The sequence below is a fragment of the Cnephaeus nilssonii genome (genome assembly GCF_951640355.1).
Source record: "Cnephaeus nilssonii genome assembly, chromosome: 2".
Lineage (NCBI taxonomy): Eukaryota > Metazoa > Chordata > Mammalia > Chiroptera > Vespertilionidae > Cnephaeus > Cnephaeus nilssonii.
In genome coordinates this window covers 65,209,672-65,233,757 of record NC_137073.1, presented here as the reverse complement: position 1 = coordinate 65,233,757, position 24,086 = coordinate 65,209,672, and the positions used below count along the sequence as shown (strand labels likewise).

The window sequence follows — 24,086 nt, the reverse complement described above, 5'->3', positions numbered from 1 at the left end:
TCTGTATCCTCACATATTTCCAAAAAACACAACACAAATGACTTTCTGGTCCCAAGAGAGAAGATTGAACTTTACCAGGATAATCTAATGGTATAAGTTAGCATTGCTAGTTAGAGTATTACCAGATATTATGTGTCTCCTGATGTAATTCGATATGAAGTACCCAACCTACATCATTTAACCAAGAATGTTTAACATGAATTTAAACATTAATAATACCTACTTTCCCTTTTATAGGAAATGTAGGAGATAAAGAAACCACTTTAAAAAAAGACACCACAAGGAAACAATCACACAAATCCAGAGAGTAACACATTCTAAAGGAGATAATTGTCCATTCTCTTCAATAACTCAGTGCATGAATAAAGGGACTGGACTAGATTAAAAAGGACATAAAGATGGTACAGCCAGATAGATGCCAATGACCCAGGAGATAAAGAAACCACTTAAAAAAAAAAAAAAAAAAAAAAAGACACCACAAGGCCCAGATATCCATTCCAGGGCCCAGACCTCGAACCAAGAATCCAATCCTCTATCAAGGTCCTAGACCTCCACTCTAGGCCCTGACCTCCCTGTGGGGTCTAGACCTCCATCCCAGGACCCAGACCTACATCCAGTGCTTAGGCCTTCATGTCAGGGCCCAGAACTCCATCCCCAGACCCTGACCTCGAACTCAGAATCCAATCTTGTATTGGGTGCCCAGACCTCCACCCAGGGCTCTGAACTACATCTGGGTCCCAGACATTCATGCCAAGGCCCAGATGTCCATTCTGGGACCTACACCTCTAACTCAGAATCCAGTCCTGTATCGGGGGCCCAGACCTCCATCCTGGGCTCAAACCTACATCCAGGTGCCAGACTTTCAGGCCATGCCCAGAAGTACATCCAGACACCCATACCTCAAACCCAGAATCCAATAGTGTATAAGTGCCCAGACTTCCATTCCAATCACAGACCTTCATCTGGATCCCAGACCTCAATCCCAGCACCCAGACCTCCCTCCAGGGCCCAGCCCAGTTGCCAGACCTCCATCAGGGGCTCATACCTACACCCAGGTCCCAGACCTTCATCCCAAGGCCCAGATGTCCATTCCATGGCCCAGACCTCAAACCCAGAATCCAGTCCTGTATTGGGGGCCTAGACCTCCATTCATGGTCCAGACCTCCATTCCATGACCCAGAGGTCCAGCCTATGACCCAGATGTCCAGCCTAAACCCAGTCCTCCACCCGGGGCCCAGATGTCCATCCCACCACTCAGCCCTACCTCCTGGACACAGCCTTCCATCCCCAGTCCAGACCTCTATCCCAGGGCCCAGACCTCCATCCAGAGCTTAGAACGTCATGCCAGGGCCCAGAACTCGATCTGGGGATCCTAACCCCAAACCCAGAATCCAGTCCTGTATCGGGTGCCCAGACCTCCATCAGGGCCCAAAACTCCTTCAGGGGCTCAGGCCTACAGCCGGGTCCCAGACCTTCAGGCCGGGCCCAGAGGTCCATTCCGGGACCCAAACCTCGAACCCAGAATCCAGTCCTATATCAGAGGCCCAGACCTCCAAACAGGGCTCTGAACTACATCCGGGTCCCAGGCATTCATGCCAAGGCCCAGATATCCATTCCGGGACCCAAACCTCGAACCCAGAATCCAGTCCTGTATCGGGAGCCTAGACCTCCACCATGGTCAAGACCTCCATTCCATGACCCAGAGGTCCAGCCTGTGACTCAGATGTGCAGCCTACGACCCAGACCTCCACCCGTGGTCCAGATGTCCATTCCAGGACCCTGCCCTCCCTCCAGCACACAGCCTTCCATCCCTGGCCCAGACCTCCATCCCAGGACCCAGATCTCCATCCAGGGCTTAGACTTTCATGCCAGGGCTCAGAACTGCATGCCAGGACCCTGACTTCGAACCCAGAATCCAATCCCATGCCGGGGTCCCAGAACTCCATCCTAGGCCCAGACTGACCTGTGGGGTCCGGACCTCCATCCCGGGCTCAGACCTACATTTGGGTCCCTGAACTTCAGGCCGGGTCCAGAAGTACATCCAGGGATGCAGACCTCAAACCCAGAATCCTATTCTGTATCAGGGACCCAGACTTCCATCCCAGTCCCAGACCTTTATCTGGGGCCTAAACCTCAATCCCAGCACCCAGACTTCCCTCCAGGCCCAGCCCTCCAACTTGGGTCCAGACGTCCAACTCAGCCAGACCTCCATCAGGGGCTCAAACCTAGATCTGGTTCCCAGACCTTCTAGCAGGACCCAGAAGTCCATCCTGGGGCTCAAACCTCGAACCCAGAATCCAGACCTGTAACAGGGGCCCAGACCTCCATCCAGGGCTCTGACCTACATCCGGGTCCTAAACATTCATGCCAAGACCCAGATGTCCATTCTGGGGCCCAGACCTCAAATCCATAATCCAGTCCTATATCAGGGGCCTAAACCTCCATCCATGGTCCAGACCTCCATTCCATGACCCAGAGGTCCAGCCTATGACCCAGAGGTTCAGCCTACAACCCAGACCTCCACCCGGGGCCCAGATGTCCATCCCACAACACAGCCTTCCCTCCGGGACACAGCCATCAATCCCTGGTCCAGAACTCCATCCCAGGACTCAGACCTACATCCGGTGCTTAGGCCTTCATTCCAGGGCCCAGAACTCGATCCGGGGACCCTCAACTCGAACCCAGAATCCAGTCCTGCATCAGCTGCCTGGACCTCCATCCATGGTCCAGTGCTCCATTCCATGACCCAGAGGTCCAGCCTATGACCCAGAGGTCCAGCCTATGACCATACAGGAGAGCAGTGGTTTGTCCAGGTTCCGTGAAAGAGGTGCAGGGGGCCCTGTAAAGTCTCAGGAAAACTGGGGTAGGGAAGGGCGGTGAGGCCAGGGTGTGAGTAGGAAGCAGAAAGTCCTCAGGGCAAGTGGGGCAGTATAAGCAGCACCTGTGACCCATTGTACAGGCGAGGTTATAGCAGCACAGAGAGGGAGAGCCACTATGTCATGGGCACACAGCAGTAATAGGGCTGAGCTAAAATTGAAACCCTTGGTTGCCCACAGCCTATAAATCCTTTACCTGTGGCCTCTGGGTAAGCACCCTCACCCTGTGGCCATTTGCTCGGATGGGCTCCACCCTACCCCCAAGCCCGTTCTTCATCCCCAAGGGACAGGGTTCCTTTATGTACACCTGTGCCTCTGGGCATTGCTGTCTTTGTCCCAGGCTCCCTCCCATCTCATAACTCTGAGGGATTCCCCCTTCATTTGCCAGGAGCCTTGTGTGTACAACACCCGGCCTCCCCTCCCCGGCTGCGCCATAGATTCCAAAGTACCGTAATTTTCCCTGTGTCCGGCATCCCCCACCTGGCTCTCCTGGCAGATTTTGCTTTACCTGGAAAAGAAATTGATTCTGGGTCTGAGAACCCGCTGACTCCTTGCATTCGCTCTCTGAGACATGGCTCCACCCAAGTGCTGCCTGGTACAAGTCCCTGATGCCACCCCACCTCCAAGGCTGCATCTCTCGTCCCCTGGAAAACTCATTTGGCGCACAGCACATTCAGAGCTCCACAGCAGCTCCAGGGATCAGCTAAGCCTGGGCCCCAGCCTGTCACTACACCCCAGGTCTTGCCTCCAGCCCCAGGGTTCTCAAACCAGTCTGGGAGGGGAGGTGTATTGACCCCACAGGTTGAGAACCGCTGCTGTAGAGCCTAAGACCATCGGAAAACACAGATATTTACATTACGATTCATAACAGTAGCAAAATTACAGTTATGAAATAGCAACGAAAATAATTTTATGGTTGGGGGTCACCACAACATGAGGAACTGTATTAAAGGGTCGCGGCATTAAAAAGGTTGAGAACCACTGCCTTAGACACAGGGGTGCAGACATCAGGTGGGAACTCAGCCCCCCTCTGGAAAGATCACATCGCCTGACACTCTGATCAGGTGCCCACTTCAGACCATCACCTGGCCCTAGCCCCTGATTAGCCCCACTGTCAAATGATCACATGGCCCCACACCCTGATGTCCATCCCACAACCCAGCCCTCCCTCCGGGACACAGCCATCCATCCCTGGTCCAGACCTCCATCCCAGGACCCAGATGTCCATCCAGGTCTTAGAGCTTCATGCCAGGACCCAGAACTCGATCCGGGGACCCTAACCTCGAATCTAAAATCCAGTCCTGTATGGGGGCCCAGACCTCCATTCCAGTCCCTGACCTTCATCTCTGGCCCAGACCTAATCCCAGTACCCAAACCTCCCTCCAGGGCCCAGCTCTACAACTGGGGCCCAGATGTCCATCCCAGTTGCCTGACCTCCATCAGGGGCTCAAAACTACATCCAGGTCCCAGACCTTCATGCCAGGGCCTGAAGTCCAACCCAGAGTGGGGATTTCACACCCTGAATCCAGTCCTGTATTGGGTGCCTAGACATCCATCCATGGTCCAGACCTCCATTCCATGACCCAGAGTTCCATCCCACGAAGGAGACCTCCCTCCAGGGCACAGCCTTCCATTCAGGGCCCAGACCTCCCTCCCAGGACCCAGACCTCCATCCGGGGTTTAGACTATCATACTAGGGCCCAGAACTCGATCTTGAACCCAAAATCCAGTCCTATATAGGGTGCCCAGAACTCCATCCAGGGCTCTGACCTACATCCAGGTCCCAGACATTCATGCCAAGGCCCAAATGTCCATTTGGGGCCCAGAGCTCAAACCCAGAATCCAGTCTTGTATTGGCTTAGACCTGCATCCATGGTCCAGACCTCCATTCCATGACCCAGACCTCCACCCGGAGCCCAGATGTCCATCCCATGACCCAGAGAGGAAGTAAGAGGGAGAGAGAGATAGAAACATCAATGAATCATTTATCAGCTGCCTCCTGCAAGCCCCCTACTGGGGATCGAGCCCACAACCCAGGCATATGCCCTGCCTGACTGGGAATCAAACCCTGATATCCTAGTTCAGAGGTTGATACTGAACCATCCTGGCTGAGCAAGAAAGTGACTTTTGAGCTGAGATATTAAATGATTCCCAGCTGTGTCAGATCAGGTCCTCTGAAGTCCAGATGACAAGATAGGATTGGTAGTGGAAGAAACTAAGAAATATATCTATGAAGGGTAAATATGTGGCAAGCAGAAGGCAGGAGAGTATTCAAATTGCAATCCAGTTCTGGTACCTGGAAAGGGAGAGCAGGAAGGAAAGAGGACTGGGTAGGAAAAGCTCAGAGTGGAATGCAATTGTGAGAAAATCTTAGACCAAGGAGGATCCCCAGAATAGAAATTTCCCTGTAGAGGAGTCCTATCCTGGGCAGGAATAGCCAAGCTCTAGCATCTAAACTGTACTTGGTCATTGGCTGGGTGCAGCCCAAGGTAAGTGTGACCTTAGCATGAGTGGGTTTGAAGGTATAGCAGCTGCAAGGTGTTAGCTGTGCTCCTCACAGTTGTTTCTCTTACAGGGTATCTGACCAGTACGCCCTCATTACTCTTGTGCAAGCCTTGCAAGGGTCTGAATGGAGAGCATATCAAAAAGAGACAGTGGTGCCCTTGCCAGTGTGGCTCAGTTGGTAGGAGCATCGTCCTATACACCTAAAGATTTCAGATTCCATCCCAGGCCCCAGTTGGGATGAATTCAGGAAGCAGCCCATCCATGTCTTCTTTCTCACACCAGTGATATTCTCATTCCCTTTCTCTCTCCCTCCTCCCTCCCTCCCTCTCTCTCTTCCTCCTCCTCCTCCTCCTCCTCCTCCTCCTCCTCCTCCTCCTCCTCCTCCTCCTCCTCCTCCTCCTCCTTCTTCTTCTTCTTCTTCTTCTTCTTCTTCTTCTTCTCTCTCTCTCTCTCTCTCTCTCTCTCTCTCTCTCTCCCCCCCCCCCAACCATGTCCTCAGCTGAGGATTTTAAAAAAAAGAGGAGGAAATGGCAAAGGCCCTAAGATAGTAACAAGGTTGATATATTTGAGGGAAGGAAAGAATCCAATCATTTGAAGCATATAAAGAGTGGCAAAGTGGTACAAGAAGTCAGATTGATAAGCAGAGTCCTAAGCATATAAAGCCTAATAGGCCATGATGAAGGGATGAATTTTATTTCAAGTGTAATGGAAATCCATCGCAGGTTTTAAGCAGTGAATTATTATCATCTGATTTAGGTTTTAGAACCAAACTTCCTGAAACAATCTATATTTACAGCATCCCTTTCCGCATATCTTATTTTCTCCCAACCCACAGCAAATCTGACTTACATCCTTACCCCTCTACTGGAAGTGCTTTTATTAAATCACCAAAGACTTCTTAATTGCTAAGTTCAATTGTATCTTGGCAATTACCATCCTAGTTGTCTCCTGGGTCACATCTGCATGTTGACTATTCATTTCTTAAAACTGCTCATGGCCGCTTTTTACTACTCCTTCCTAGTTTCCTATGATGTCTTTTCTTCATCCATTCCCTAAATGTGTGTGTGTGTGTGTGTGTGTGTGTGTGTGTGTGTGTGTGTGTGTGTGTGTGTTTAATTATGTCCTTAATACTTTCATACTATCCCTAGGCCTTTTCATCTTCAAAATTTCTAAATTCTTCTCCTCTACTTTCAGTGTTCAAACCTAGATTTCCATCTTAATAGAAACTAATATACCAAAATAAAATTATTATCTTCTCCTAAAAGACTCCTTATGTATAGAGATATCTTAGATAATGTCATCACCAATTATATAACTTCTTGGAATAACATTTAACTCCTCACTACTGTCAAAGTATAGTTTTCAAATTTAAAGATATGACTATTATACAAATATAGAATGAATGTTTCCAAGATCTATATAACTCTTTAGTGAGGAAACCAAAAAGATGATAAAGCTGGTTCACAGAAAAATTAGAGAAACTGAGAATCCATAGCCAGTCACAAAAAGCAAGCTAAAGTAAATTTTCTAAGTTACAATGTCCTACAGGTAAATGTGCTATAGGTCAAAATAAACTATAGCCTTTGGAGTTAAATTCTCCACCAGACATTGCATCTATATGGCCAAAATCTACAAGTTAATATTTTATACAGTCTTAGCCCTAAACAATAACAAATCAAACAAATGTAAGCCTGCTAGTGAATTAAATAATCATTGGGTAGATCTATTAAGCTGTGTTCCATAATGACTTACAGCTACCCTTTGGTGTTATTTCCAAGTTTGGCATATTTTTTTTCTTACACTTTTCCTTGATCCTACATCACCATCAAGTGGTGATAGAGCTATATTTTAAAGACAAAATCTGCCTGGCTCCAATGCCTATGTTTTTCCCATGAAAAATGTGTTTGGCAAACTCAAGTAGTGCACAGAAGATGAGCAGGAGTAAGTATTGAGAAAAGGCTTCTGGTTTTTAAAATTAGTAAATCACAATAATGAAAAGAATATGGCTTTGGAAAATCAATAGAGTAGACCTACTCACAAAGTCAATTAATTCACTAATATAATTCAATGGGAAATAGAGAGCTTTTCCTATATTTACTGCTTCATAATTGCCTTCATTTAAAAATACTTTTTATGTCAAAGAGGCATATTTTGAGGTAGCATATTCTTCTCCCATTCAGGTGGTAATATCTCCTTAGGGCTCTGAGATTCCACACCTCCTAGGGAGTACAGCTACAGAAGGATCAGAGTTGGTTCCAAAGCATGGGGTCCAGAGCTAAGGGCAATATATAGCTAGTCACATTTAGGCCTAGCATTATCCACACTTCCAGGTTCCAGCAGGGAGCACAGTAGAATCTAATACTATTGACTAGAAAGAGCAAAGGACTCAAGACCAAAATATGCTGAAGAATATAATGAAAATGAAGTAGAAGCTATAAATCCATACTAAGAGGCTGCTTTCCACGTAAAAAAGTAAGCCATCTAGCCTTCTGAGTTACTTTGATGGATTGAAAATTTCCCTGTGAAGCATTTCATGACACTGAAAAGTTATTGATTAATCTCAGATCTCCTTCTCAAATGAGAATGTTTAGAAGCCAGCAGTGGTCTGATAGCCAGCTTTTGTGAGTTTTGTCTAAAAAAGAAGAAATTTATTTTTATAACCTTTTTATTTGTCTTCATATTTTTTAAACCAAACACGTTTTATTAAGATATTCATGTTTGTAGATTCATAGCATGTCTTTAAACCCAAATGGAGTTCCTAGCAGAACAGTCAGAAACAAAGGATTTTGCTTTTTTTCTTTTTTTAATGAATTCTCATCAGTAATGAGGCACTAAACATTCTACTGAGTACATTATAGAGAAGATTAATAGGGTATTTTTAGCTACCACCTACATACTATAGGCAGACAACATCAAGAGCATGAGGGAAATAATGGTTCTTTTAGTTTAATAAATCATAATGTTCGTGAACAATTATTCTTTTTCCTTCCAAAACTGGGGCATCTAATTATATGAAGTGATTGCTGTAGCAACAGCTTTAATATGATGAGAGAGAGAGAGAGAGAGAGAGGAAGGGGAGGAGAAAGAGAAAAAGGGAGGGAGGGGGAATTAGGCTATGAAAAAAATCATAATAATTTTAAAGTATTTTGACTAAAGAGTAAAATGTGGGAATTGGTAACTAGAAGAGAAAGGAAACACTAAAAAATTACATTTTGGACTTATACCAGTTAATATCTAAATATTAAAGGAAAGGGAAACTTTAAGAATATAAATTTTTAAAAAGCCAAGGAACCAGGCCAGTGTGGTTCAGTGGTTGAGCATCAACCCATGAACCAAGAGGTCACTGGTTCAATTCCAGTCAGGTGAGACTCCTTTACTCAAAGAACTAATTCAGGATTGAATAGAATCACAGAAATGTTAAGAGTAGAAATAAACTTATGTCTCATCTATACTTGAAACCCTTCTTTTAACAGATGATAACCAAGATTTTGAGAAGTTAGATGATTTGCTAAATGTCACACTAATTGGTGAAGAAATTGAGGTTAGATCTTCTTTCAAATGTTATTCCTTTTATTTCTCTTCAATTTGGGTTATTATAGACATTATAGACAAAAAGAGAAAGTATGAACCGCTGTTGGGTTCTTGATGTATTATTTTAATGACAGCAAATAACAGTTGCCCTTTTCCTTCATCACTCACTTCCACTTCACATTCTTAACCAGGAACTAAACCATGAAAGTGCTAGGGGAATCTGACAAGCAGAGCAAAGGGTGAGGAGTAGTTGATGTAGCATACCACTTTCTGCCATTATATCAATACATTTGACCGCATTCAGAAGTGACCAGCTCAGCTTCTAAACTCTACGTAACTGCCATCTCAGTAGGGGAAGAAACTGCATGATGACATTTCAACCCTCTAAAGTGGATATAAATAAAGAGAGAAAACATGTCTGGCATGCAAGTCTCAGGCTCTGCCTTTGTTATAATAAGGAGTGAATCTGAAAATAGTAGTCAGTCTCAATGTTGCCTAAGAGAGACTGACAGACTGCCTCTGGCTTTTATTCCACCGTAATGCCTGGTTTTCGTCTTAGAATTTGAGACTGGCAATATAGCATTGTGTTGAGATCACAAACATTGGATTTGAATCCAGGCTCTAGCATTTGCCAGCTAAGTGATATGAACAATTTATTTAACCTCCACAAGCATCAGTTTGCACATATATAAAATGGTGACAGGAATAGTTCCTACCATCTTCGTTGGGTTGTTATGAGAATTGAGTACCTTAGTTTGGATTTCCCACTGTAAGACATAGATTTGGGTTCAAATAATTTATTTGGGAAAAGAGCCCAGGAAACGTGGTGAGGGTGTACTGAAGTGAGACAGGGAAGGGGATGCTGCTGGGGATCCTCCATGAAAGGCTAGGAAGCTAGGAAGGGTAGTTTCCCCTATCCCCATTCCTCATTGGTTGGGGGTTGCTCCAGGGGGATTGACCCTCAGACACTCTGGCTTACCTTGGGACAGGTCGAGCACACTCCAGGACCAGAGAAAGCCCTTACCCAGGAAGGTTCAGGCTTGAAATAGGAAGCTTTGGGTTTTCCCAGGAATGTCCACCAAGGCTATAGGTGATCTCTGGAGGGAGCTGAGGAGGTAAGGGCAGGGCATTAACAGCATCTTCTATAGTTTATCATAGTAACATCTGGAACATAGTTAACACTAACAAATCATATAGCTAATTAAAGTGAAAAATACTAAACACTGAGAAGGCAAAGGGAAAGTCTTCCCAATTAAAAAGAGGAAATGCTATTACCAAGGAAATGAGATTAATGCACTCACATCAGAAACCTGGAAGTCATCCTTCACATCTTCTTTCTCCCATCCCACCAATTTTATCACCCTTTTCCACATCCCATCAATTTAATCACATTAACACTTCTCCCTTCTCTCTTCTCATCTTCTCAACTCTTTAAAGCAGGAATTTCACTGTGGAAGCCCCTTTCATGTCCCGCGTGATTCAGGGTTCCGGTTCAGGGTTTGGGTTCTGAAGAAGGCCGCACACAAATGAAAAGAGACTTCAGAAAAGATTTAATTTGGGAAATGGGGGCCAGGCGGTAGTCCAACTCTAGTGGGAGAACTACTACTCGCTCTGGCTTTTCCATTCTTTTATTAAGATTAAAATTAGAGGATACACCCATATTACCTAGGCAGGAAACTCCAATAAAAGCCAACCAGTGAATTTAGGACTAACAGATGGGGGCTGCTTCAACTACCAATATCTAGTAATTAGCTCTGACCCTTTAGAGCAATTAAGGTTGACCAGCCCTCCAAATTCCCTGTCCACAGCTCTCTATTATTAAAACAATGATCGGCTTCCAGCATTTCACTTTTTTTTTTTTTTGCTTGAATTATTATAACCTCCTAATGGGTCTTCCTGCCATTCTCACTTTCCTGTCTCACCCTGACTGCCATTTATCCATTCATTAAGTACTGTCAGAATGCTTTTTCTAAAACCCAGCTCTGATAGAGAATTCTCTACTTCACAACTTCAGGTACTTCAGTGATTCACCATTTATTTCTGGGTGAAATTAAAACTCTTTGGCTTAGGAAACAAGGATTTAGTCCTGCCTATTTCTCCAGTTATTCCTTGTGCCTCACTCTCAACTCCTAAATTCCAGTATAAGAAATCTTCTTTGGCACTTCATATAGGCCATGCTTTTTCATCATTCAATGCCATTTTCCATGTTTTTCCTACATTTTTTTTTTTCATTTAGAAAACTACTGGGTTTTATTCAAGAATTCAGTTTGGTATCATCTTTTATGAAAAACTATTCCTGATATTTAATCTTCCCTCCTGGTATGGATCAGTGATCAAATGACATTTCTGTATATCTCTTAAAACTTAGCACTTTTATTATACACTAGAGGCCCGGTGCATGAAATTCATGCATGGGGAGTGGGGGGGGGGGATGTCCCTCAGTCTGACCTGCACCCTCTCCAATCCGGGAGCCCTCAGGGGATGTCCTACTGATGGCTTAGGCCCGCTCCCCATGGTTCTCTGCTCTCTGTGGGGCCTGCCTGCTCCACACCATGGCGACTGCCAAGCATTCCGTGCTGGGTGCTGCCTGTGGCCACGCTGCTTGCCTACTCCCGGGCAGCTGCGGCGATGGCTAAGCAGGCCGTGCTGGGTGCTGCCTGCGGGCCAGGCTTTCCTGCTCCCGGGTCGCCGTGGCAATGGTCAAGCAAGCTGTGCTGGGAGCTGCCTGGGCTGTGCTTGCCTACTCCCCGGTTGCCGTGGCGATGGCCAAGCAGGCCTCTTTGCATCCTGCTGTCAGTCTCCACAGAGGCAATGAGGTTAATTTGCATATCACTCCTGATTGGCTGGCGGGTATCGCGAAAGTACGGTCAATTTGCATCTTTCTCTTTTATTAGTGTAGATGTCTGTTACTTTCAGTCTTACTAATTAGATGAGTATTTTTCATAATCAGATACTGAGTGTCTGCATTCTTAACAAGTACCCAAGGTGATTTTTATTTCCACTGAAGAACCATTTTATAAGTGCTTCCTAAGGAGAAAAACTTTTTCTCTCTGCAATTCTAGTACCTAACATAGCACCTAGCATGTAGTTGATACTCAATAACTAATTCTTGAATTAATAAAAACATCTGTTTGAGTTTTCAGTATTTTCACTCTTTCCTCTATCAGGTTGCCACTTGTATCAATAAGACTCATTAAAGAATTATTTTTAGCCCAGCCAATGTGGCTCAGTGATTGAGCATAGACCTTTGAGCCAGGAGATCACGGTTCGATTACCGGTCAGGGAACATGCCCAGGTTGCTGGCTTGATCCTCAGGAGGCAGCTGATCAATGATTCCCTTTCATCATTGATGTTTCTTTCTCTCTCTCTCTCTCTCTCTCTCTCTCTCTCTCTCTCTCTGAAATCAATAAAAACATATTTTTTTTAAAAAAGGATTATTTTCATCCAGTGATTCCACTTCTAGGAATATATCCTAAGAAGCCCAAAACACCAATCAGAAAGAATGTATGCACCCCTATGTTCATAGCAGCGCAATTTACAATAGCTAAGATCTAGAAACAGCCCAAGTGCCCATTAGTAGGTGAGTGGATAAAAAAGCTGTGGTACATTTATACCAGAGAATACTATGCAACAGAAAAAAAGAAGGATCCCTTACCCTTTGAGACAGCATGGAGGGACCTAGAGCAAGCATGTCTAATTCATGGCCTGTGGGCCACATGCAGCCCACAATGAATATTTTTGCGGCCCAGCCTATATAACGGTATATAAGAAACATTTTAATAAAAATTTCATAACTTAATTTTTACAATATCTTGTTATACATAATTATTAATAATGAACGACAATGTTCGTTAATGATTGATTACTGTAATTGTGTTGCATTCATTTCCCTTACATGCCTTATGCATAGGCACACCATTTCTCTCAACTAATACTAGCAGTGAATATTTTAGCAGCCGATTGGCATGTCATTAGTCTTGGATTGACTTGTTTGGTGTGCATAACAGGAAATATTTTGCTTACAGAGAACAAGAAAAATAGGTTTATTTGCATTATGCTTATTAATTTGTACAGTTATTCAGTGTCTGGTAAGTTGTGTTTTTTTTTCTTTATTGATTAAGGTGTCACATATTTGTCCTCATCCCCCCATTCCCATCCCACCCCCCACCTCCCTGTTGTCCTTAACCATTGGTTAGGCTCATATGCATGCACACAAGTCCTTTGGTTGATCTCTCCCCTCTACCCCCACCCTCCCCTACCCTCCCTCTGAGGCCCGACAGTCCGATCGATGCCTCCTTGTTTCTGGATCTGTTCTTGTTCATCAGTCTATGTTGTTCATCATTTCCCCTAGATGAGTGAGATCATGTGTTACTAGAAATATACTTATAAGAACCGAATGTGAGACGAGCAATAATAGTTATGCTGACAGGCAAATGAATCAGTCTGTAGTAAGTTTCTTTCTGGACCAACAGTTCTTTTGAGACCCAATTTCAATGTCCACCAGTTCCTTATGTGTACATGTCGGCACTGACTTTTCAGCTCTGGATGGTGGACAAATGGTGGTAATGCAGGTCCGACTCCTTCTGGTTTGGTCTTGCCCGGACCCAGGGGCACGGCTTCACCCGGACTCAGGGGCGCGGGGCCTCACTGGGACCTGGGACCCAGCATCACCCGGGCCCCGGGGCACGTGGCCTCACCCGGACCCAGGTGCGCACGGCCTCACCCGGTCCCGGGATCCAGCCTCACCCAGACCCAGGGGCGCATGGCCTCACCTGGACCCAGGGGCGCGTGGCCTCTCCCGGACCCAGGGGTGTGGCCTCACCCACACCCAGGACCCAGCCTCACCCGGACCTGGGATTCAGCTACACCCGGACCCAGGGGCGCGTGGCCTCACCCAAACCCAGGGGCGCGTGGCCTCTCCCGGACCCAGGGGCGCGGCCTCACCCGAACCCGGGACCCAGCCTCACCCGGATCCAGGGGCGCACGGCCTCACCCGGACCCGGGATCCAGCTTCACCCGGACCCAGGGGCGCGCAGCCTCGCCCGGACCCGGGGGCGCGCGGCCTCACCTGGACCCGGGACCCAGCCTCACCCGGGCCCAGGTGCGCGCGGCCTCACCCGGTCCCAGGATCCAGCCTCACCCAGACCCAGGGGCGCATGGCCTCACCCGGACCCAGGGGCGCGTGGCCTCTCCCGGACCCAGGGGCGCGGCCTCACCCGGACCCGGGACCCAGCCTCACCCGGACCTGGGATTCAGCTACACCCGGACCCAGGGGCGCGTGGCCTCACCCGAACCCAGGGGCGCGTGGCCTCTCCCAGACCCAGGGGCGTGGCCTCACCCGGACCCGGGACCCAGCTTCACCCGGACCCAGGGGCGCGCAGCCTCGCCCGGACCCAGGGGCGCGCGGCCTCACCCGGTCCCGGGACCCAGCCTCACCCAGATCCAGGGGCGCACGGCCTCACCCGGACCCGGGATCCAGCTTCACCCAGTGTCTGGTAAGTTAATGTTCAAGAAAAATATTAATTTTTATTAAAATGTTCTATTATTTTATGTTCATGATTACCGTATTTTCCGGCGTATAAGACAACTGGGCATATAGAAGATTTTCCTGGGTTAAAAAGTTGTCTTATACGCTGGAAAATATGGTACTCATTTATAAATTTCAGCCCTTTGTATTCAGAATGTCTCTATCAAAATAAACCTATGTTTCTATGAAAATTGAAGCTTTTGTTTTTTTTGCAGCTCACATAAACTTAAACCTTGTTTATTTGCCCTGTGTTAGTCTTTGAGTTTGACATGCTTGAGAGTAAAGAGAAAGATAAGTATTGCATGATCTCACTCATATGTGAAATCTAATGAACAAAATTAACTGATGAACCAAATAGATCCAGAGACATAGAAGCATGGAACAGACTGTCGAATCTCAGAGGGAAGTCAGGGGAGGGTGGGACGAGATCAACCAAAGAACTTGTATGCATATATCCATAACCCATGGACACAGACAATAGGGTAGTGAAGGCTTGGGGGGAGGCGGGAAAGCTAGAAGGGTCGATTGGGGGGGGGAGGGGAAGGAACATATGTAATACTTCCAACAGTAAATATTTAATTTCAAAAAATAAAGAATTATCTCCTGTACAAATGGTATTGTAAATTCAGAATCTCATTATTGATTTGCTACTCTTCCAGCTATGTGGCTATTAATTTTGACATGTTGTTCCACTTTTTCACCCTTGATTGCCATTAAACCTTTTCCATGAAGAGTACTTAGTTTTATTAGTTTTGTTAATAAAGTCTAGAATGATTCTCAAACACATAAATCAGAGAGACCTGGAAAGATTATTAAAAATAGAGATGGCTGAGCCCCAATCTTATAGATTCTAATTCAGTATTTGAGAGAGGGCTCTGTACTCAGTCTTGAAGAAGTAATTATCCCTCATAATAAATAGATCTATATACGGTATTATATAAATAAAGATTGACATTTCTACACATTGATAGACATTTATGTTTTACTTCCTCTAGACAAAAACTGTGACCTGTTTTAAGAGGTTATCAACACATTTTACAAATAGCTCTTGACGTTTAGCATTACTATTTTATTTTTCCTAGTAACTTAAAGTACCTATAGAAAATCCATTGTCTAATTTTTTTTCCTTTACTCTTAGTAGAGGTAGAGGTAGATTGTATACTTATCAATCTACTAGGATTCTTTGCTTTTATTAAATTATTTCATTACAGCAAAATTGGGAATGTAGTGAAGGAATTTGGTTATGGTCATCCAACTTGGCTTATGTATACTCACATGGCTTCCATCCTGTGTGCTGCTTTCTTACTAGATGATAAAATAAACCTTACACCATCTCCAAACTTTGAATTTGTGCTCATTTTCCACAACTATAGCAGGATCTGTAGTTGCCTAAAGCACGATAACAGTTGGGGATGTGGGGACAGATGTAGGTGAGGATGAGTGTATACAGCAATACTCTTTCTTCTTACCACTAGAACACTGTGCAGGGGTGGCACGGCAATTTGTGGCCCCGAACCTTTTTCAGAGTGAAGGTTTCATTGTTTTACACAGGCCTCATAAATTGAGCCTGTTTGTCCCTCTGTCTAGTTTCTGCATCTCACACCTAGACTTTTAGATCTGCCTTACAAGATGGCATGAAAAGACATTTTTTAATCTTGTTTGGCCCAGGCTGGATGGATTCCACCATGGCACTTTTCTGACCTAGGATGAAAAGGAAACTCCAGTCTGTTAAATTTGTTATAAGCAGTATGGTTCCCAATGTGTAAAACTTGCTTTAAAAGCGAAATCAGAAATTAGGCAGGGGGGTGGGGGGGGCTTCTTTAGGTGATACTTGGGTACATGATGATTTGAAAATCCAAGGGGAACCTGGAAAAAATCCCTATAATAGCCAGATGGAGTAAGAATATTTGGGAGAGCTATGGTCTCTTATATTGTTATTAGAAATGAAATAGTTCTGAAGTAAAACAGAGTGATTCTTTTTTACATAGGACTACAAAAATGTATACCAATGCAGAAAAAATGATAATGTTCGGGTTTTCTGTTTATCTGTAAATAAAATTAGGCTGTATTTATAAATATAATTTTTATAAGTTTAAATGTCTAAGTTTTTTGTGTTGGAGAGTCTTATAAAACTTTATTTTATAATCAAAACTATATTTTACATAGTTCCTTTTTAAAATTTAATATGAAGTATTAATTTGATTTTGTTATTTGGTTTAGGTAGTTTAACCTCTGACAATCCCTTCAGTGAAACATTGTCTTTTTAAAATATATTATTATTGATTTCAGAGAAGAAGGAAGAGAGAGAGAGAAACATCAATGATGAGAGAGAATCATTGATCGGCTGCCTCCTGCATGCCCCTTTCTGAGGATCGAGCCTGAAACCCTGGGCATGTGCCCTGACTGAGAATTGAACCTTGACCTCCTGGTTCATAGGTTGATGCTCAACCACTGAGTAACACTGGCAGGGCAAACATTGTCTTTTATTAATACTTTCCTCAATTATAAAACAATCTTTGCCTGCTTTAAGTTATATCCTACAGAGTTTAATAGTTATGGAATATAACCTCAAAAGACAGAGAAGAGTGGCAAAATCTGAAACCTTAATTGAATATTAATAATTGCTTTCTAAAAACAAATGTCTTTTTAGGACCACATAAAGAAAATATTAATATGAAACTTCATGAGAAAAAATTGTTTTACGGAATTTCTTCGATGAAACCACTAGATGGCAATATCTTTGTATATTTGTGAATACACTAAGACAAATGGCTCTTGAAGAAAACACTTACTTTTTTTTTTTTTTTAACTCTCACCTCAGTTTCCAAATGGCTATTCCTCAATTCTGAAGAAGTAAAGCACAAGTTAAAGAGTGCTCTATTATTGCGTTTGGATTGCAGTAAATTAAAGTCCTTCTTTGACAGCCAGAGAAGTCTCTGGGTCACTGAGATGGAAAAGGAATGGTTTCACTGTGGAGCACACAGATGTCCAAGATTTAGGCCTGAAAGTAGACTGTATAGAAAGACGTAGTTGAAACAGTGCTCTTGAATCAGTCTTCATTTCTTTCCTCTGATTTTTTACCTTGTTCACCTAATTAAAAAAAAAAAAAAATTCTAAAATTCCTTTTTGCCTTTTGTGGATTAAAAACAAAGCAAACAAATAACAACAATAACAAAAACAGCCAAGGAGTAATAGAAAGATTTTGAGGGCAGACTGCCCTTGAGGAGAAGATTTCTTTACCACAAAAAAGTTTACAGTCAGAATATACCCAAAATATTCTTTCTATCTCACTAATTTTTCTGTAATTTGGGTTTACATATTTAGTAACCTGTCTGAGTTTTTTAATTGGAACTAAACACCAGACATTTAACTGCTAAAGTATGATGTTCCAGAAGAAAAACAAACATTTTTTACTCTCACGTAGGTATAAAATGAACACATGCGAAAGATTTTCAACTCACCCTGCTAGTTTGATTCCCAGTCAGGGCACATGCCTGGGTTCCGGGCTTAATCCTCAGTAGGGAGTTTGCAGAAGGCAGCCAATCAATGATTTTCTCTCATCATTGAAGTTTCTATCTCTCTCCCTCTCCCTTCCTCTCTCTGAAGTCAATTAAAAAGAAAACATTTTTTAAAAGAAAAATTTTCAACTCATTAATAATTGAGGGAGTTAGTTTAAATTGAGGGAGTTCAGAAACATACACACATAACAAGGAATTCTGAAAAGAATGTGCTAATAGATACAAAAGTGGTTAATCTAAGTACGAATTTAATGTTTGTGGTCATCTTTTCTAGAAGGCAGAAATCAATTTTATATCTACAAGACAAAATTAATTTGCATTGCTATGTATAAGAATTATTTGCATTACTACTACTTTTGTATGAGCTAATTTCTATGGTATTGAGATGTAAAAGAGTCTGCTCAATAGAGAGTTGATCATAGATAAACCTGCCCTGGCCAGGTGGCTCTGTTGGTTAGAGTGTTGTCACAAACCAAAAAAGGTTGCAGGTTCAATACCTGGTCTGGGCGCATATGGGAGGCAAATAATCAATGTTTCTCTCTCACATTGATATTCTCTCTCTCTCTCTCTCTCTCTCTCTCTCTCTCTCACACACACACACACACACACACACACACACACCCCTTCACCTCTCTCTAAAAATCAATGAAAACATATTCTCTGGTGAAGATTTAAAAAAAAGAAAGATACACAACTTTATATAATCAAATAATCTCCAGAAAGTCTGCTAAACTAGTAATCTCTTTTGCCCATTTCCAAGTAGTGGACAATTTTCTCCAACGTTACTATTTTTAAAAATAGTTATGTTGGTGGGATAAGCAATATAATTGCAGAAAGAGCCTTATTCTATGTGCTGCAATATTAGGACAAACCACAAGGAGGCATTTTTTGCACTAGATTTTTCTACACAGTTGGTAACCAGGATCAATGATTAAGTCAGGGTCACTCTTACTAAGTCTTGGAATAAATTGATCTGACAATGAATTTTCTTAACTCTAGAAGTAGATGCCAGAGGAGGTGAGCAAAGAATTTTTTCTAAATTAAAAGAGAATAGATATTACTTGTTGGCTCACTATTTTGAGTGTGATATATTGCCACAAAATATTCTCAAGTCTGGAGATGTGCCCCAATTTCTCCAGATAATTAAATTTGGGGAAAAAATAAGAGAGCACAGTACATCTCATGAACTAAGAAAGATCAGGTTTGCAAAAACAAATGCTTACAAGGGCAAGGCAGATATGTAGAATAAAGTAGGCTGGGTATAATACAGCACACAGTAGGAGAACTGTGACAAATTTGGAAGCTCATGCCCCATCTAAAGAGAAAGACTACTGTTTAGGTCCAACTAAATGAAAATAGAGACCTCCAAAATGCCATATTCTAGGATTTTTTTTTTTTTTTTGCAAGAGAAGTAAGAAAACCAAATTGTTATGTGGATTCTCCTATTTGTTTATTTTGGTTTTTTTTTTCTGGATGCTGACCACTTAACAACAACAACAACAAAAATTAAACATGATGTATCTCCCCTTCCTCCCCCCAAAAAAATTTGCTAAGAGAAATTTCTAGACTCCCTCTCCCATTTGAAGCCTGTTGAAGGGGCAAGTTCTGAGAAGAAAGAGTGTGTTTGTAGAAGCAGTGACAAGAATTGAACAGTAGAGATGAACAGATAAATGATAAGAATTTATAGACTACATACGTATGAGCCCATTGGGAGTCACCAGAAATGGAGGCTTTGTGAGAAAGGTGAACTTTTCATAACATAAAGAAAACTGTGAACATAAAAGACCAGTTTTATCATTTATTGTTCTCCTTATCCCCCACCTTAATGTGTCCAGTGCTGAGTATACTGAAGGAAATCAATGAATATTTGCTCATTGAGTTGTCATTCAGATAACAAGTCAAGTGGAAGGATCAATATAATAACTTTAATTTTATAACACTCTGTGTGTGTGTGTGTGTGTGTGTGTGTGTGTGTGTGTGTGTGTGTGTGTGTGTGTAGTCTTAATTTCTTTAAATTAGTGGGGAAGGAATTATGTGAATTAATTAACAATAAGATTCCAGAATGAAACTGGGAATATATTATCACCACAGACTGCTTTACTCCTTTAAAGATTTCACAAATCTGTAGAAGTATGTTTTGTTTTTTTAATTGATTTCAGAGAGGAAGGGAGAAGGGAGCGAGAGATAGAAACATCAATGATGAGAGAGAATCATTGATCAGCTACCTCCTGCATGCCCTACCCTGGGGATCGAGCCCACAACACAGGCATGTGCCCTTGACCGGAATCAAACCTGGCACCCCTCAGTTCTCAAGCCGACGCTCTATCCACTGAGCCAAACCAGTGTTTATTGTCTTTTTATTTGTTTTTGTTTGTCTTTCTGCACCTACCATCACATACCTTTGGAATGTCAAGGTAACCTTTTTTTCCCCCAGACCCCTCCGGGCACAACCACTGCACCAGAGCAGAGTCCATAGAACCCTTCACAGTTATCTTGTTTTCCCATATACTATCTCTATATGCTGTAAAATTCTTAACTGTCCGTTACCCACAAACATAAAAGATGTCTATTCCTTTTACTTTTTATCCAATCTCAAGAGATTTCCCCGCTTTGCTTTCTCCCATCTTTCTAATTTGTCACCAGTGGATTTCATGTAAGCCCCTTACATCTTCTCCTTTGATACTGGTGTATAAAATAAGTGGTAAATCTTCCATTTCCTGGAGCATTTTCTCAATCTATTGAGATTTTGTTTCCCGGCAATTCCCATGTTTGGCTCAAAAAACAAAACAAAACAAAACAAAACAAAACAAAAGAAAAAAACTAATAAAAATTCTCTACAGGTTTGAACATTTCTTTCATTGACATATGGTAAGAGTATGTTTAGTTTTTTAAGAACCTGCCAACTGTCTTCTAAAGTGGCTGTACCATTTTGTATTACCAGCACTAGCTAAGATTTCTTATTGTTGCACATCCTTGATAGCATTTGGTGTTATTAGTGTCCTGGGTTTTGGTCATTCTAATAGGTATGTAGTGTTAGGTCATTGTTTTAATTTGTATTTTCCTGATGACATATGATGTGGAGTATCTTCTCATATGCTTACTTGCCAGCTGTATATCTTTTCTGGTGAAGACTACTATAGATTTTTAATGTTCATTTTATATCCTGCTACTTTGTTAAATTATCTTACTGCTTTAAGTGGTTTTTCTCACTTATTTCCATTTATTATTTTGCGTGTGTGATGTGCTTTTTTTCAGAAGATGCTGCATTTGGTGTATACACAGGGTAAGGTGAAATAGTTTTACAGTTGTGAGTATGTGAAACAGTTTATTCTTGTATTATTATTTATTAATTACTGTATTATTTTTCCATAAGAACAACTGTAAACCTACCTTTGCCCCACCCTGTATTTAAACTTAAGAATGGGAGATTTTAGAGTTTCCTGTGTGAGAATGGCAAGGAAGGGAGGTTGTAGGGTGATCTAATTGGACCCTTTCTTTGGGACTCCAGATTCAGTATCATTCATTCTTGTCTTTTGGGAGTCAAATTTCTAAGAAAAGGCGTTTTCAGCCTCCTGCCCAAGGGTATATATAATCCTAGCTGCCATTCTTTGAGCAAGGTTGTAGACATCTGGGAGTGTGAACATTTAGGATACAGTCTTTCACTGTACATAAACCTTTGCTTAATCCCTCTTTTTTCCATATAGGACCCATGCTTAACAAGGCTTAGTTGCCTCTGAGTAGGGATCCTGTTTTACCCTCCCCATATAACACTCCTTCAGTCAGGAGCTGATCCCAATTTTGTGGGGCCCAATATTTATGCAATTTGGGGGCTTTAAGAGAAAGAACAAAAAGTACCTTTGTTTTATGAATTAACATGACCATTTAAACACATTTCTTGGGCCCCCTCCCAGGGCTTTGGAAGGGGCCCAGCAAATGCTAGGGCCTGAAGTTAAAGATTAGTTAATTGCCTGATAAATCTAAATAACCTCCAATCTTCTCCAATATGGGGACAGAAAATTGCATAGCAGTGTAGAATTGGGGAGGGGTTTGGTAGTCTAAATCATAAACATGATTTGAATAAAAAAGACTTTCACCCCAAATTCTCGAGGTGCCTTGTGCTATGAATTTCTAAGCATTTTTAGGGGGACTTTGTGGCAATTAGATTGCTTCTTGGCTTTCCTCATTGCTGTTTTTAGCTTTCTTGAGTTTGCCAAATCAGTTTCCATTCATCTATCTGCTTTCCAGTGTCCAAAATATTGTGCTATTGTCTACCATGCCTGCTGTTCTTGTGAATTTATGCCATTAAAAAAAAAAGCCTTTTCTGTTATTTTACTGAGTTTCAGAAGAGAGCAGAAGTGTGTGCTCCACCTCCATTCTTAACCCAAGATTAGAATGTGCTAAATCACATTCCAGAATTACCCCCCACCTCCCCGCAAATGGTTGTAACACTTTATACTCCTAGCAGCACAGCAAGAAAATATCTACTTATCCTTCCCAACATTCCATATTCTCAAAATTCCCCAATCTGGTTAGAGTAAACTATCCCATTATTTAAATTTGCATTTCCCTGATTACTACTGAGGTTCAACATAATCCTATATAATAAAAGCCTAATATGCTAAGTGTCCAGTTGTCTGGTCGTTCGTTCAACCAATCAAAGCATAATATGCTAATGATATGCTAAGGCCGCTCAACCACTTGCTATGACCTGCACTGACCATCAGGGGGCAGACAGTAGACCAGTTGACCAGTAGCTATGACGTGCACTAACCACTAGGGGGTAGACATCGGACTAGTAGGCTAGCTTGCTGCTGGTGTCCGGCTGATTGAGAATGAGCGAGATGGGCCGGACATGCCCTGGAGCCCTTCCGCGGTCCCTCCCTGGCTGGCCAACCTCCCACATCCCTCCCCAGCCCTGATCGTACACCAGTGGGGTTGCTTGGCTTGGCCTATGCCCTCTTGCAATCTGAGACCCCTTGGGGGATGTCAGAGAGCCGGTTTCAGCCCGATCCTGCATGCCAGGCCAAGGGACCCCCTGGTGCACAAATTCATGCACCGAGCCTCTAGTCCTATATAATAAACTAGAGGCCCGATGCACAAAATTAGTGCAAGACTAGGCCTTCCTTCCCCTGGCTGCCGGCATCGGCTTCCCTCTGGCACCTGGCACCTGGGCTTCCCTCTGGCCACCGGCAGGCACCCAGGACCCAGGCTTCCCTTTTGGCCCTGCTTCGTCCAGAGGGTCATACGGAAGGAAGTTTGGTCTAATTAGCATATTATGCTTTTATTATTATAGAAGGCTAATATGCAAATAGATTGAACTGGCGGAATGACCGGTCACTATGATGCGCATTGACCACCAGGGGGCAGACGCTCAATGCAGGAAGGAGTGCCACTCAGCCAGAAGCCAGACTCGTGGCTGGTGAGCACAGCGGCAGTGGCAGGAGCTTCTCCTGCCTCCGTGACAGCGCTAAGGATCCCTCGGGGGATGTCTGCCTGCTGGCTTAGGCCTGCTCCCCCGGACTGTGAGAGTGTGCAGGCCGTGCTGAGGAACACCACCCCCCATGCACGAATGTCATGTGGGCCTCTAGTTGTATATTATTTATTGGCCCTTTGTGTTTTTTCTTCTATGAATAACCTGTTCATATAATTTACCCATTTTTTTAATAAGTACTGAAGGGAATCAGAACACACAATATCTCATTTTGACATATTGATTGAGCTGAAGGGAATTGAGAAAAAGGAAGGGCTCTCTGACCTCCCTCTTTCTAACACAGGGCATAAAATTTCCCATGAAAAAGGTATCCTCCCCAATTTGTTCATATGGAAGAGAAGAGAAAAACATTCTTATTACTAGAGACAGGAGTTGAAATCAAAATTAATCTGCATAAACAAACTAACTAAAATAACCTTTGTGTTTAATTAGTTATTCCCATATATTTCCTAGTCAATTTCCTACAATTTATCAACCCTAGCCCAAACCTCTTTTTCCTACCATGTCAGTCTTCACAATTTATCTTTTTGTGTGTTTTTTTTTTTTGTTTTTGTTTTTTTAAAAATATATTTTATTGATTTTTTACAGAGAGGAAGAGAGAGGGATAGAGAGTTAGAAACATCGATCAGCTGCCTCTT

The 24,086-nt window shown here is 43.2% G+C and overlaps 1 protein-coding gene across 1 annotated transcript in view; it reads left to right on the top strand.

The window, feature by feature from the left end:
• The window catches only part of POLR3G (RNA polymerase III subunit G), a 69,909-nt gene that overhangs the window by 1,694 nt on the left and 44,129 nt on the right, over positions 1-24,086 (top strand). The gene's annotated exons all lie outside the window — the stretch shown is intronic.